Raw genomic sequence first — 14,848 nt, 5'->3', positions numbered from 1 at the left:
AGATCCCTACAATCCTTTGCGGGAGTTCGAGGAACTGTGTTCATGCCTGGTTATCCCAGGCATGGCGCCGGAAACCGTGAGGTGGAAGTTGTTTCCTTTCTCTCTCATAGAGAGGGCGGAGCAATGGTACACTCACACCATAGAGAGTGTGCATGGTGATTGGGGAGAACTTCGAGATGACTTTTGTTTATCGTTCTCTCTCATAGGGAGGATAGAGCAATGGCACACTCACGTAGCCTCTCTTGTAATGGATATTCTCGACTTCGAGCAATTAGAGAAGGAGTCAATAGGTGTAGCATGGGCTAGATTCTTACGCCTTTTGGCATCTAGACCTGGTTTGTCTATACCCAATGATGTATCATTGTACATCTTCTGCTCAGGTTTAGACATGAAATCTACCTTAGATCTCAACATTGCCGCCGGTGGTGCGTTTGCACACAAAACTATGGCGGAAGGAAGGGAATTCTAGATTGCCTCTTAGAAAACTCTTTCTTCCCTACCAATCATAACGAACCCCGCCGAGGGGAATCCGAGTCGAGCCATGAGAGTCCCTCAACAACCAAATCCGAGCCTTTACCTTCCGCACCCCAAGATTCATCTGTTGAGCCCTCTTCCGAACCATGAACACCGAAGGAAGAAGAAATTCAATCTTCAAAGTTCTCTTCCCCATTCGAGGATGACTCTTTTGAAAACATTAGAAATACCTCGAATCATCTTAGGCATGAGAAGCCTACAACATCATTGTGTCCTTACGAGGCTCTCGATGAAGTTTTCCACCACACAACCATAGTGGATTGGTCAAAGGAGGTAAAGAGTACTTCCGAAGCAATTCGGATTAGCTTAACTTCCATGACCATCCCTTGTTTTATGAGGGGAAATGCTATAGAATCCTTTCATAACCCCATTGCTGAGGCTTGTATCATATCCGAGTACCTCATGGACACTCTTGTGGGTAACAAGCCTCTAACCCTGATCGACAAACTCTTCAAAAGTCCTTCGGGACTCTTCTTTGAATGTCGGGGGATCGCGAGGACCGTGCCAATCGTCGTGGACAAAATCGAGGTGCGCTTAGATTTTCACATATATCCTATCATCGATTTTAATCTTCTCTTCGGCTCTTGGCCCTTCGCATGCTGGGGGTTCGACGAGATTGACAATTTTACCAAGTGGATTGAGGTGAAGCCAGTAACCTGCCCAAAGGCAGACAGAGTACTTGACTTCCTCAATGAAATTTTCCACCGCTACGGCTTCCCCAATTGCATTATCACAGACCTGAGCTCCAACTGCAACAATCACGAGTTCTGGAAATACTGCAAGAACAATGGGATTGATGTCTGGTATGTCTCTGTCGCTCATCCGTGGGCCAATGGTCAGGTTGAGCACGCCAATCGGATGGTACTGGAAGCTCTCAAGAAAAGGTTGCACGGTATCGGAAACACGAAAGGAGGCAAGTGGCTCAAAGAATTACCCAATGTCCTCCTAGGGCTGCGTACCCAGACATGCAAGCCTACAGGGCAATCGTGCTACTTCCTGTTCTATGGATCTGAAGCTGTCCTACCTGCCAATGTCATGTGGAAATCTCCAACAGTCGAGCAGTACGAGGAAGGTGCAGTAGAAGAAACAAGGCATCTAGACTTAGATAGCCTTGAAGAAGCTCGCTGTGCAGCTCTCGTCCAGTCTGCAAGGTACCTTGAAGGAATCCGCCACTATCATGATCGCAACGTCAAAAAACGTTCATTCAATATAGGTGATATGGTCCTAAAGCGTATCCAAGACACCAAGAGGCTGCACAAGATAAACTCACCATGGGAGGGACCGTTCGTCGTCTCCAAGGTCAGTGACCTGGGTTGTATAGGGTCCAACATCTCTCTGGTAAAGACGTGAACAACTCGTGGAACATCGAGCATCTCTATCGATTTTATCCTTAATTTAGATTTACATATTCATGTAAATCGGCCATCAGCCCTAGTTGTAGAATTACAACTCAACAAATCAGTCATATTCTCTTCGTAATTTGACTACTTATTTCTGCCTTATCGCGGCTTGTAGAAGCAAATTTGTAGTAATCCTAAATGATCTATTTAGCTCCCTGGGCAAAATCATCCAATTGCGGCTTGTAATAACAAGTCTGCAAAATTCTAATGAGCTATTCAGCTCCCTGGGTAGAACCGCCTAAATACGGCTTGTAATAACAAGTCTATGAGTCATTCAACTCATTGGATAAAATCATCCAATCGTGGCTTGCAAAGCAAGTCTGCAGTAAACTTCATGAGTTAGTTAACTCATTGGACACATATGTCTCTCAGCGGCTTGCAAAAAAGAAGCCATCAGTACCTCAGGAGTTAATTAACTACCTGAGAGACTATCCACCAAACAAATCTGTCTAGTGGTGGCTTGTAATAACAAGTTTGTAGTTCTAGGCTTTCCAGAGCGTAACATCAATATAACTCAGATAAGTTGTAAAGGTAGGCTCTAGTCGTCGAAACCCTGAAGAGACCAACCCAAGTAGCTTGAGTACTCATGCGCCGCAATAAAGGAACACATAACAAGAGTACTCACAACTAGCGTCTGATGAAGGTCATCAAAGAAGCCTTGTGCGCAGACGCTCACATCTACCGTATGAGCAAATATCAGGAAAGATTGCAAGATGCACTAAAACAACAAGTCGAAAGCAACAAAGATTGCAAAGACTTAGAAATATTTACATTACAAAGCATTCATATCATGTTTTCAATACAGAACTAATGTTTGCTTTAATATAGAAGTACTCAAGGACCAGAAGATTGGCTACTTCTTTTGCGATAGGGTCCATCTCCTGCATGTACTACTTGAAGAGCTCGCTAGAGCAGTCCTCCGCTATACCTTCCGCAATAGGAGTCAGATCGGCTTGAGGATAGAAAGACTTGACGAAGCCCAGCAGTTGCTTGGAGACCGACTTTGCCATCTCCTGCACGTCCTTGAGTACTTCAGATAGCGGATGGGGCTCTACACCTTCAATTGGAGGCTCCACCATGTCCACTATTGGTTGGGCCACTTAAAAAATCTCTTTCAGAGTGAGTTTGGCAGCTTCCAGCTCAGCTTCGCGCTCTCGGATGGTCTTCATGGCATTGACCTGATCAACCTCGCCATCCTCACGCATCTGCGTCTCTTTCTCCAAATCATGCTCCAACTTCTCAACATGAAGCACCAGCTTGTCATGTTGATCTATCACCCAATAGAAGGTATTTTTCCAGTCAGTGATTGACGCTTGAAGCTCTGGTTCCAATTTCTTATATTTTGCGCAACATCAGCATGGGGTAAATAAGAATTGACATACAATCAGTGGTCGAACATCAAAGGAAAAGAGACTACCTTCAATTTTATGATTAAGAGACTTATTGCAAGAAACAAGATGCTCCTTCTCATCCTCCAGGTCTTGAATCCGGTTCCGGAAGGCCGTTGTTGAGTTGTCATGCTTTATCATCAAGCGGGAGATGTACAATTTTTCTTTGGCAAGCTCTTTCTTCAGTGCTTCAGCATGAAGTATGGTATCACCATACCCCTCAAGCATCTCTGACTTGCAACGGGAGCGATTGATCAAGTCCTGAAATTCAAAAATATGTACTCATGTTAACACATGGGTGCCAGTCATTATGCCAATAGAGCAAAACAATTTAAACTCACCTCTACATAATTGCCAAGACGACGGTGCATCTCCATGATAGCAGCTATCATCTCTAGGTTCAGCAGCGGATCATTGATCAACTGGATATCCTCCAAAGTTATCTCCTAGCTCCACCGTTTTCAGCACTCGCGGTCGCATGTGGAACCACGGCAAGACCACCAGACGTCCCAGGCTTGGAGGATGAATCAACGGCCATGGCCCGAGGGCTATCGCCACCTCGACTTATATTTCTAGCTCGGGGGCCATATTCGCAGCCACAATGCTAGAGGTAGTCGTCGCTTCACCCGCAAACGGTTGCTTGGGGTTTGCAGAAGCAGTCACCATGTCCATGGCAGCCACCATCTCGTCGGGTACTTGTTGCTTGGGGGCTGGCAACACAACATTAGTCAAAGACGAAATAACTTCTTGCATCAACGTTGCTACAAAGAAAATGGCACCTGGACTACTCATCGTTGCAGGGTATTCCTCCGGCTGTGGACTTGCTTGGGCTGGGGCAACGTCCTGTGTTGAGAGGCCATCGCCATCAGTCACGGGCCTTGAACCAGGCCCTCCAAGGTCCATATCATAGGATTTCCCGCATAAGATAAAGCTTTAGCGACACAACAAGTCGATTTTGAGTTACAATTAGTACTCGAAAAGAGTATAAATATTACTTTGAAGACCTCCTCAGCCGTGGGGGGGTTCACCAAACAATCGCAGTGGCTTGATAATTTTTAAAAATAATTCATACCAAACAAGAATGCCAAGAAATAGTCCTTTCAGTCGCGCTAGAGCACATCGCGACTGATCGTCCATGCTGGCACTGTGCACGCAAGGAGGGCAACCTAGATGCTAACATACCCAGGCTGAGTTGTGCAACATGCTTTTGGCGTGACTCAGCCTTATCCAGGCCGCATCGGCACCCCTATCCTTCCTCCTAGTTCCTCCTCACTCCCCCCCTCCCCCCTTCCATTTGAAGTTGAAAGGAGGAAGGAAGTGAGAAGGAAGAAAGGAAGGGGGCGCTAACGCGGCCTGTATAAGGCTGAGTCACACCACGAGCTGTGGCACAACTGAGTTGCACCAAAGCATGTGGCACGTCTCAGCCTAGCCACAACGTCCAGGTCACCCTCCTCGTGCATGTCATTCCAGCGTGGAAGGCCGGTCGCACCACATGCTTTGGCGCGACCCTCATAATGGTCGCGCCACATCATTTGGTGCAACCAAAAGAGCTACTTCTTGAAATTTTAGTTTAGCATGAGCTATCTTAAAAATTTTAGATTAAAAGGGTGAAAATAAAAAATATCTTGTGTAAGAGGAACTGAAATAGAAAGAATCAGTAAATTATAAAGAGTTACACAAGAGATAGGCAAAGAGAATAAGGATCAAAGACCAAATAACAAAACAATAAATTGGCCATATGTGTATTACTCGATTTCGTTCTCCTACTGATAATGTAATTGGGGCCTTCCTAAGAGCATCTCTAAGAGTTAATAAAAAATAGTTTAAAAATTGGTTTTTAGATTTGCCAAAAATTATTGGGAGCAAAAAAAATCCTTCTCTCCAATAGTTCCTAGTAATAAGGGGGTGTTTGGTAGCACTTCACTCCAAAAAACCAGCTTCATTCCACCAAATCCACAAAACTCCCTACCAAACACGTCCAACTCCATAAAAAATGTGGCATTGGGTCAGATCTATGTTTTTCCTGGAGTACCTCAAGGGGTATTCAAAACACCAGTTTCAAACCTCCTCCTGGAATTGATGGGTAATTACCCACCATACTATTGGTTACACAACATATCTTTTCGCGAAAAAAAAGAAAACAATTGTTCTCCTCCCGTTGCCCCTTCTCAATCTGGCGCGAGACCTAGCGCCGCCGCCACTTGGATTGGGCACCACCGGCCCAATCTCTGGCGAAAATGGATGGCAACAACGACCTTGGTGCACCCAATCCTGCAATTCATTCATCAGCTCCTCCAACCGGATCGATTTTGGCCTTCTCCCATGGTTGTCTCCCTTCAATCCGTCGGCTCCTGCGACCGGCCGTGGCGGCTTTGACCTTGGCGCATAAGACCACATGGGTGAGCTCCACCCCAGCAATAGCGAGCTCAAGCCTCGACAAGTGCGGCAGTGTCGGGCCATGGCGCCCTCGCACGCCATGGCCGCCCGCGGGTCCATGCTATGCCGCTGCCAGTGGCTGGGCCATTGCTTTTCTTCTCGCGATTCTTCATTGTTGCCACGCGCTCGTGCTACTGCTACTACTCATCATCTCCAGCCGAAGCCGCTGGCACATGAGTGCCGGCACCTTCCTCATGCGCGTCGGTACCTTCCTAGCTCAGCCTGGCGCTGCCATGTATCTGACCCCGGCCTGATCTACGCAAGATGCCACAGTACCTCCTGGGCCTCGGACCTTACCGACGACACTGGGTCCATGCATTGTAGTAGTGTGTCCATCAGCTCATTGCCAATGGGCCCCGCAGCGGCATCATGCATCATCTCCAGGTCGAACACCTCGTTGTTCCACTCCTTCTTCATGATGAACACCACCCATAGTGGCATGTCCATGCCGTTGGTGATGATGTGCGTGAATATGACCATTAATATTCTCTAGAATAAAGGAGGATTGGCATTTTTGCACGCATATTTAGTTTCGAATAATGTAGTTCCATATGTCCTAGGAGAATATTTGGGTGCAGGTGAAGAAGCACAAAAGAGAGGAGAAAACACACTCTAAGGAGCAAGAAACACAACTTCAACCAATAAGAGGCTGCCACGTGTGCAACCCATGGATTGAAGGGCCCACTAACAACCACAACCGCCTCAATCCACCGGGTGGCACACACAATCGCCAATGGGACCCACCAGGCAGTCACCCAAGCGAAGGCGATTGTGAGTGGGACCCATAGGGGGTCGGTTGAACCAGGGGTTCCATTGAACCGCCCTTGCCTCCCCCCGTCTCCAGGTGACGCATGGCGACGATTGACGGGGCTCCTACATGGTTATGGGATATTCCTCGAAGATTCCCTAGCAGAGCCGCCTCCAACCTCCTATAAATAGAGTAGCTCTCCTCCCTTTCCAACACACACCACAAGTTGAATCACTATCTCCTTCATAGTTTCCAAGTTAGTGGAGTTAGGCTAGAATAGCTCTACTCAAGGTTCTAAGTCTTCTTGAGAGTTCAGGGTACGGCTCTTATATCTTTTATTTCTAAATTGACTTTATGCTATTCAAGTTATTTATCTTCTTCATATAATGTTATGCTTGGTTCTTATATGCATGAGTTAGTCTTATACCCTTGTTATGTTTATATGTTTGGCTTATATGCTCGTATGCTAGTCATATACCCTTGCTATCATAGTATAGGCTTATACACTCTCATGTATGTCTTTAGATCATGCTACATTATATACTTTGTGCGCATATATACCATGTATAGGCTAGTCGATCTATGCCACGGCATTAGTTCAATGGTCATGTCTTTGGTGGCTTTAGCCTTTGGCACCATAGCTCGGGATGGCTGTGTTGTTAACAATGCAAGTGTGGTGCTTGGATTGGTTAGCTTCATTGGATATGAGTTTGCCCCATAGGTTGCAAGGGGTAGGCGGCAGGTGGTGATAGCCTTGTTTGTCCTTCATAATCCCCCACATTCGGGTACGCTATAGGAGTTCGTAAATTAGCAGCAACTGCACTGGTAGATCGGTAGGGATACTATCTCCTTGTAGTGCCTGTGTGCATAGAACTAAGTCCTATACAATGTTTATGTATGTTATGCTTGTATGATATATAGAAAGTACGTATGAATTTAGAGCTAAGTCCTTCTCCCTAGTTTTGTTTTCTTGAGATGATTTTTCTGTGTGTGTCACACTACCCTATCTATCATTATCCTTACCCCTTTCTTGTGTAGTGTATCTACTCATCTTATGATATACTCATATGCATAATAAACTCTTTTGTCCTACCCGCCTTCCTTTGGAAAATATGATACCCTTGGGAATACTCTTAGGTGAAATGATACAATGGTATATCCGTGTGCTTGCGGATTTATTCGTGATTGTTAAATATACCAACAGCATGGAGCTCAGGATGATTTCTGGTCCAAAACTAAAATCAGAAGGAAGAGGAAGAGTAGGGGAGAAAAGAGGAGAGATTGACATGTGAGCCCATTCACAAAGTGTAAAATAAACTATTCACAATAAGTTGGTGGAGTGGATCTGCAAAAGGATGGAATTGGTAGAGTGGAGCTGTTTGTTTTTTTTGAGTGTAGTGTTGCTAGACAACCCTTAAGTGCCAAAATTTTTAAACCATGCCACCTCATCCAAGGCAACATATTATCCTTGGATTGCTTTGTGGGTTGGCTGTGCCAAATAGGGATGGCAATAGGTACCCGAAACCCAGTGGGTTTTTTCTCTATTAGGGTACATGTGTGGGTCAATTTCTAAACCCATGGGTCTATTCATGGGTCAAAAGCTATCCATTGGGTTTGCAGGCATGGATCTAGTGATGTAGTACCCGAATCCGTAAACCCATGGGTTTTTTAAACCCGGTCCACCACACCAAAGTAGCCCATTACAACCCAATATATTCCATTGTTACTTGACTAGCCTGGCCCATCAAGCGTCATATAAAATATCACACCGTGCCCCTCAAACCCTAACCTAGCTAATTCTCATACTGACCCAGCGGCGGCGCATTTGCATCGCGATTTCGTGACTCACGGGAGGAGCTAGTTTCCTCGGCCTCCCGCAGTCCCACCTTCCTCACGCAGCCTATCGCCACCACACGTCCATGGTGCTAATCTCCGACTGAAAACTCTGAAGCCGCTGCCGCAGTTACGCACACGGCTCGCTTGCTGGCGGCCATCTTTGCGTCCTAGAGGCAAGCACATTAGGAACCAGAACTGTAGCAACCACTTGCAAGGAAGAGGGCTTTGTGGATCTCTTGTTTCTTTCACCTTTTTCTTTCTTTTTTTCTACAGATCAGTTCCCTTCGTTTGTGACCATGCGGAGCAATGTTTCTTGGCAATTGACATTGTAGTATGACAAAAAATCGTTTCTTGTTCAATTGATATCCGTTCGTGGCTTGGCATTGCTTGGAATTTCATCCGCCTACACCCCTGTGCTCCATGTTCCCCAGCTCCCCACAGCCAACCTGCCATGGTCTGTTGTCGGGCATGGGTGACACGTGGGTCGCCCGAGACCCGAGCGGGGCATGGGTTTGGATAGAAAAATGTGCCTATCATGAGTTTTTCAGCGGGCGGGTTTCATGTTCACGGGTATGAGTTTGTGCTCTCAAACTTGTAGGATCTACCTTGCTTGTGCAGATTCAATATTATTACAGTTTACATCTATCTGATGTGCACCATGGAAGGGACCTATCTGCCCTGGCTTTAAGTTTCTAAATGAGCGAGTTTTTCAGCGGGTGGGTTTCTAAATTATCTGATATGCACCATGGAAGGGATCTATCTCACCCTAAACTACAAGGTTCTAATTAAATCTCCGGCTATAGCTGTAGCTATAGCAGGAGATAGTGGCTGCGAAGCGACACAGCTAGGATAGTTCGAGTTTAGTGCTATGACTTCACTGCCGCTAATAGCGGTGCTTAGCCGGAGATAGCCGCTAAAATGAGCCTTCATTTAGCGTGAGCGAACAAACTTAGCAGGCTCTAACTGAGCGAGCAAGAGGGTGCTAATTTTGAAGGCCCTCGCGTCGCTCTCGATCGAGGGTGACACGGGCGGCGATCAAGCTGTGTCGCCACCCACCCCTTCTCCCCTGCTCCCGTTGCATTGTCGTCGCTTGAGCAGGCCGCCGGAAGTCCGCGCGGCCACGAAGACAGCGGCGGCGGGGCCTTTGCAGTTTGGCTCCCGTCATGGGGCGCGTCCCCTCCGTGCTCGCCGCCCCTTCGCGGCCAGCGTTGGGGGGCAGCGAGGTGGGCCGCATCCGAGCCGGGGGAGGACGGATCCGGCTTCCTGGTGCTCGGATCCGGCCAGTGAACCTCTTGCGGTGACGGAGGTGAGCGGCGACCTGGCGTCGGGGCAAGACTGCACGGCCGGTGGCGGATCTGCTTTGGGTGTGAGGCGGCCCTGTGCAGGGCATCGAGGTCATCTGACGGCGCCCCAGTGTGGGGTGAGGGGGCCGCGGGCCGGCGTGGGCCGGCTGGGCGGCGCGGGCTGACCGGGTGGCGAGCGCGTCGGCGGCCGGAGTGCCTGAACGTTGGGGCCTGGTTGGTTCCAGGGTCGGCAAGGTAGCCGCACGCCGAATCTGAGCCAGCCGGCTAGGGCCAACGACGGCATGGAGGCGGTGGCGCGCAACCGTAGTAGCTCTGTGCGCGGGCGAGGAGGAGGCCACTGAAGCAAGTGGCCAAGGTGAAAGAAGGCCTGCGCGCTAGATCTGGGGCGCGACGGCTCGCAGGCGTAGTGGTGGGCTGGAGGCGGCGCGCAGAGGTGCTGCACATGAGTAGCGAGCAGTGGAGGCTGCACATGGAGGCGCTGTGCGTGGGCAGCGATGGTCGGATGGTGGGCTTGCAGCGTGGAGGAGGCTTGGTGGCGCAGTGTTGCAACGTCCCGAGGAGATGCTCAGTGATGCTGGGGCGGTAGCTGCGTGCAAGGAGCGAAGGTCGAGTGGTGGCGCCCCGGGGTGGTGACCGCAGCGGAGGTGGAGGTTCGGCGGCGTCACCCTGGTTGGGTTGCCGTGGCTGTGGTCCGGGAGTGCCAGGCCGTGAGCGTGTAGTGAGGGGTTGGGATGCTCCAAATGAAAACTCTTGCTTGCGTTTGTGCTAGTGGAGATGATGGCAGCGCCCTATGATGTCGTTCTTCCCATTGGGGCGTCATGTTGGAGCTTCAACCCTGCTGCACGGGGTTTCTCTAGGTGAAAATCTTGTCAGATTCTGGACGAGCGACAGCGGCGTCATTGGCGTCGTGCCCTCCTTGGAGATGTTATCTCTAGAGACCCAACTCGGCTTAAGACATTGTTGGTCCTGTGGTCATGGGTGGCAGCAGCCGGTGGTGGCAATCCTACCATGTGGCAAGCTGGATGGGTGTTGCCGAGCCCGCGTGGAGGCGATCGCAGTTATGGCGGCGGCTAGGGGTTGTTGCATGGTTGGATTTGGCTGCTTGTAGCGGATCGCGGTGGCTGGGTTGCTTGGCAACCATCAGTGCGACGTGGGACTGCGTTGGAGGATGACACTTGTGGTAACAGCATTGTGGAACGACTAGGCTTGCAGCCGACTGCGGTGGGTTCCTCAGCTTGACTGGGCCATTCGGTGCGGTACATCGTCGGAAGACGGTGCAAGTGACTTCTTTGGCTCGCTGACGTGGCGGTGGAGACTACGTGCACGGGTGAAGCAATAAGGCGAGGCCGACCTGCGGTGGCGACTCAGCTGATTAATGGAGATCTGGGGAAGCGGGGCAACATTGCTCACCACCCTGACGGCGACAAAAAAAATGGATCCGTGACGTGGAGTACCTGTGGCGGGCGTGGCGAGGCCCCCGCACGCGGTTTTTTTTTGAGGCGACGAGAGCGAGGTAGAGTCCAACGGCGGATGTGGCTAGGACCCTGTGCGTTGTGTTATCGTGGTGGCGACTGCGATATAGCCTGACAGAGGTGGAGTGTAGTGTTTGCAGCGGCACTTTAGCGGAGGGTCTGACATGGTGGTGACCTTCTCGGTGTGGTGCAGTTTACTTCTATCAGGTTCCCTGTTGATGCAGGGTCATACCTGGAAGTTTCGGCAACTACATGAGGGTGAATGTTGGTGGGCGCTATGGTAAGCTTCGTTTCTGCTGCCGTTGTTGGGCGGAGTCAAATCCGCTTAAGATGTGTTTGAGTTCGGCACGTGTTGATGTCCCAATCCAACCAACCGATATATTGTTTAGTTGAGTTGAGTGCTATTACGGGGTGCGGTACGTGTTGATGATCCAATCCGACCTGCTGATGTTTGTTATTATTTTTCCATTTTATTATATTCGTCTGGCCTGGGCTCCATCGTCTGCATGGTTCGTTAAAAAGGAAAAACCTTAGCAGCCTAAATTGAAGCGTGGCTGCGCGAGCTCTTCTCGGTCCGACGCGCACGACCCACCCAGAATTTCAGCCCAGATTTCATCGTTTCAGCCCATATATAATAGACAAGCGGCAAATCTTAATTCCCCACTCCTCTCTCAACTCTGGGCGCGTTTGGTAGGGCTCCAGCTCCGGCTCCGGCCGCGACTTCTGTTGGAGCCCTACCAAAGGGCAATGCACGAAATGGCTCCGCGAGTGAAGCACCCATGGAGCCGGAGCCCTTTTTTTACTGCCGGGAAGGAGCCAAAAATAGTGGCTCCTCCGGCTCCTCCTCGTTGTTGCCCACCGTTGCCCTCGAGGGAGGGTCCATAGGCAGGCGGAGGCACCTCCGGGCGGGCGGCGGCCAACAGCGACGGTAGGGGCGGAGACGGCGACGGCGACTTCTGGGGCGAAGACGACCGGGAGGTGGGGGTGGAGACGGCGACGGCCGGGAGGAGGCGGGGGTGGAGATGGCGACGGCCAGGAGGAGGCAGGGGACGGCCGACGGCGGGAGAGTGGATCGATGGGGGAGAGTGGATCGGCAGGGGAGAGCTTTGGCCGGCATGGGAGGATAAGGAAGAGAGAGAAGAATGGGAGGCCGGCGTGGGAGGGTAGGAAGGAAAGAAAAGAGATAGGAAAAGGAATGGGAGGAGAGAAAAGAAATAGGAAAAGGAAATAGTAAGAGAAAAGAAAGAAAATAAATAGGAAGAAAAGAAAAAAGAAAAGGAAAATGAAAGGATATTATGAGTATTTCATCTTATCTAACTATTTTATCTACACGGAAGAGCCGTTTTGCCAAACGATTTTCCAAATGGAGGAGCCAGAGCCGAAGAAGCCACTCCACCGGAGGAGCCAGAGCCGGAGCCCTGCCAAACTGACCCTCTGTCTCGCCTTCCCCCACTCCCCACAAAAGCGGCGGTGGCAGCGGCGACTGCACGGCCGACGCGGTGGTGGCTGCGCCCGGCCCTGGAGACGAGGAAGACTAGCACCCTCTCTCCCCTAAGCGATGGCTGCTGCTACGACCCACCAAGGCGGCGGCGATTGCGAGTGCGACGGTGCCATGGTCCACCAGCGGCTGCTTAGTTTGAGGCTGCAACGCGAGGCAAGGAAGAACCAGCACGTTCTCTGTTCCCCTTTCCTCGTCTGATTCTGATGAGTGGATAATGCATTGCCTCTATGGTTTATTAGTGTTCTGAAGTCCTGATTATGTATCATTGCCTCTGTCCTGTTTTCATCCTGTGATGAACTGTTAGTGCGAAGTGTTCCGGACTGAAACATGGTCCAATGTCCTGTATATTGAGAACTGAGAAGCGAGAGCTGATGACTGGGTGATGAGATGAATTAGTGAAGTAACGGTGTCACATCTCTGATTTTTTACCTATATTTGCAAATCCGCTAAATTGCTTAGCTGTGGCTATAGCCGCACCCAACAGCTAGGGCACCCGCAACGCATAAGATGGTAGTAGGATATACTCCGTAGTAAATATTGTAAATTACTAGTCCAATGGTCTTGCTATAGCACATTTCTCTAAATAATTATAGGTTCCACATGTCAGCTATTGTTTAATCCTTTCATCCCCATCCCCTTTTCTTCTCTGAGTCAACTTTCTCCACCACCACCGGGACATCTTCGCCCACAGGCCACAGCTCCCATGGCGTCGAGGTCTGCAGCTCGCCGGCACTCCGCCTCCCACCTCGCCGGAGCCCACGGCTTTCCCGCGCCCTGCGCCCGTGCCGGACGGCGTCCGCGTCCTGTGCCACCTCGCCTCGCGCCGGATGCTGGTGTCCCGGCTGTCGCGCCCCGCGGAGAGCATCTGGATAGCAGGAGCTTCCGCCGCAGCGCTGGGCGGCCATGGCCCAGCCCTAGCGCGGCCGCGGGGAACGCCGGCAGTCCGCCGTCATCTCCGGAAGCCGCGGTGCCCCCGTCCACCACGCGCAGTGGCTGTGCGCCTACGCTAGTTCCTCCCCTCGGCCACGGCACCAGCCATGCCAGCGCCGGCTGGCGGCCCACTTCACGTGCGGCGCCTGCCAGCTCGAGCGGCCGCGCCGCCTAACCCGGTCATGCCCACGCCCTCCGACCCCGCTCGACGGCCGCGAAGCGCCGCCCCCGCCCTTGCGGTCCGAGTCGTCGGTCGCGGCCTGCGCCGTGGCCGTGCTCCGGTCCACTGCAAGCGAGCATCTCGCAGTCGCAGGAGCTCGGCCGGACCGCGAGGCAGAGGGAGGAAGAGAGAAGAAGAGGTGAGCACGTGGTGGGGCCTGCTCGCACGGGGATGCGTGGTAGCGACTCTCGCTAGTCCTGGCGTTGCCTCTCCTCCTCTCTCTTTCCTACGTGGAATACTTGTAGAGGGCTCATCGACACCATTGCGGTAACACTGCTAAACTGAGAAACAAATTCAAGTATGAAGAGGTCTGGGCAGGCAGTATCACACATCACAATTTCAGGGCCGATTAACCCCATCAAAAAACCATACGTACCAATACAATCAAGTTAAATTGAGGAACAAGCTTTACCTGCTGAACTGTTGAAGTATGCAGACAACACGCGACGGGATCCAGCGACGTTGATGGAGGGGGAATCCCTTCGATTCAAGGAAGAGCGTGCCCTGGATGGAGGGGATGGAGCGGCGTCGAGGGAGGGGAGGCCGCGCCGTGGACAGAGGTGCCGTCCCTCCATCGATGGTAGAGAGGCTGTATTCTGGCCGGAGGAGATGCCACGCTGTCGACGCAGCCAGGCCGCACCCTCCACCCTGGACGGAGAAACGGCGGCATGAGGCAAGCCTATGCTCGCCCGCTCCCTGGATGGATGGGAGGCGGCAGCGGAGCCCTGCGAGCTGCGGCAGGCCGAAGAGTAGCTCAGCTGTGCGCGACGAAATATAGATCAACATAATCATTTCAGGCGGAACCATTTCAGATCCAGATTTTCCTAGCAGTATGATCAATAGAAGATGAAATATAGATTAGTAAAATGGAAGGTTCTTTGTGTCACACGCTGAAATTTTTTAATTTTAGGATGCGATTAAAAAATAATTAAACAATGATTTTCTCATAATTTTAAAAATTTTCCGTCATTTTATTCGTTGAGAGGAAATGTACTATAGGGAAAACAATTGAGTGTTTTCCTGAATTAAATATAATGGTTCAGTGTGTGTTGCATTCATGCTGATGCATCTTGGTATTT

General features: G+C 50.7%; 1 protein-coding gene across 1 annotated transcript in view; it reads right to left on the bottom strand.

Moving 5' to 3' along the window:
- LOC101757831 (probable tRNA (guanine(26)-N(2))-dimethyltransferase 1) overlaps positions 1-14,624 on the bottom strand; it is a 29,462-nt gene extending 14,838 nt beyond the window's left edge. The window contains exon 1 of the mRNA XM_004965224.4: positions 14,182-14,624. The gene's annotated coding sequence lies outside the window, so the exon portion shown is untranslated. The remainder of the gene's footprint in view (positions 1-14,181) is intronic.
- Positions 14,625-14,848: the final 224 nt, after the last annotated feature.

This window comes from Setaria italica, chromosome IV, assembly GCF_000263155.2.
Source record: "Setaria italica strain Yugu1 chromosome IV, Setaria_italica_v2.0, whole genome shotgun sequence".
NCBI classification, from domain to species: Eukaryota; Viridiplantae; Streptophyta; class Magnoliopsida; order Poales; family Poaceae; genus Setaria; species Setaria italica.
This window is presented reverse-complemented; position numbering and strand designations above follow the sequence as displayed.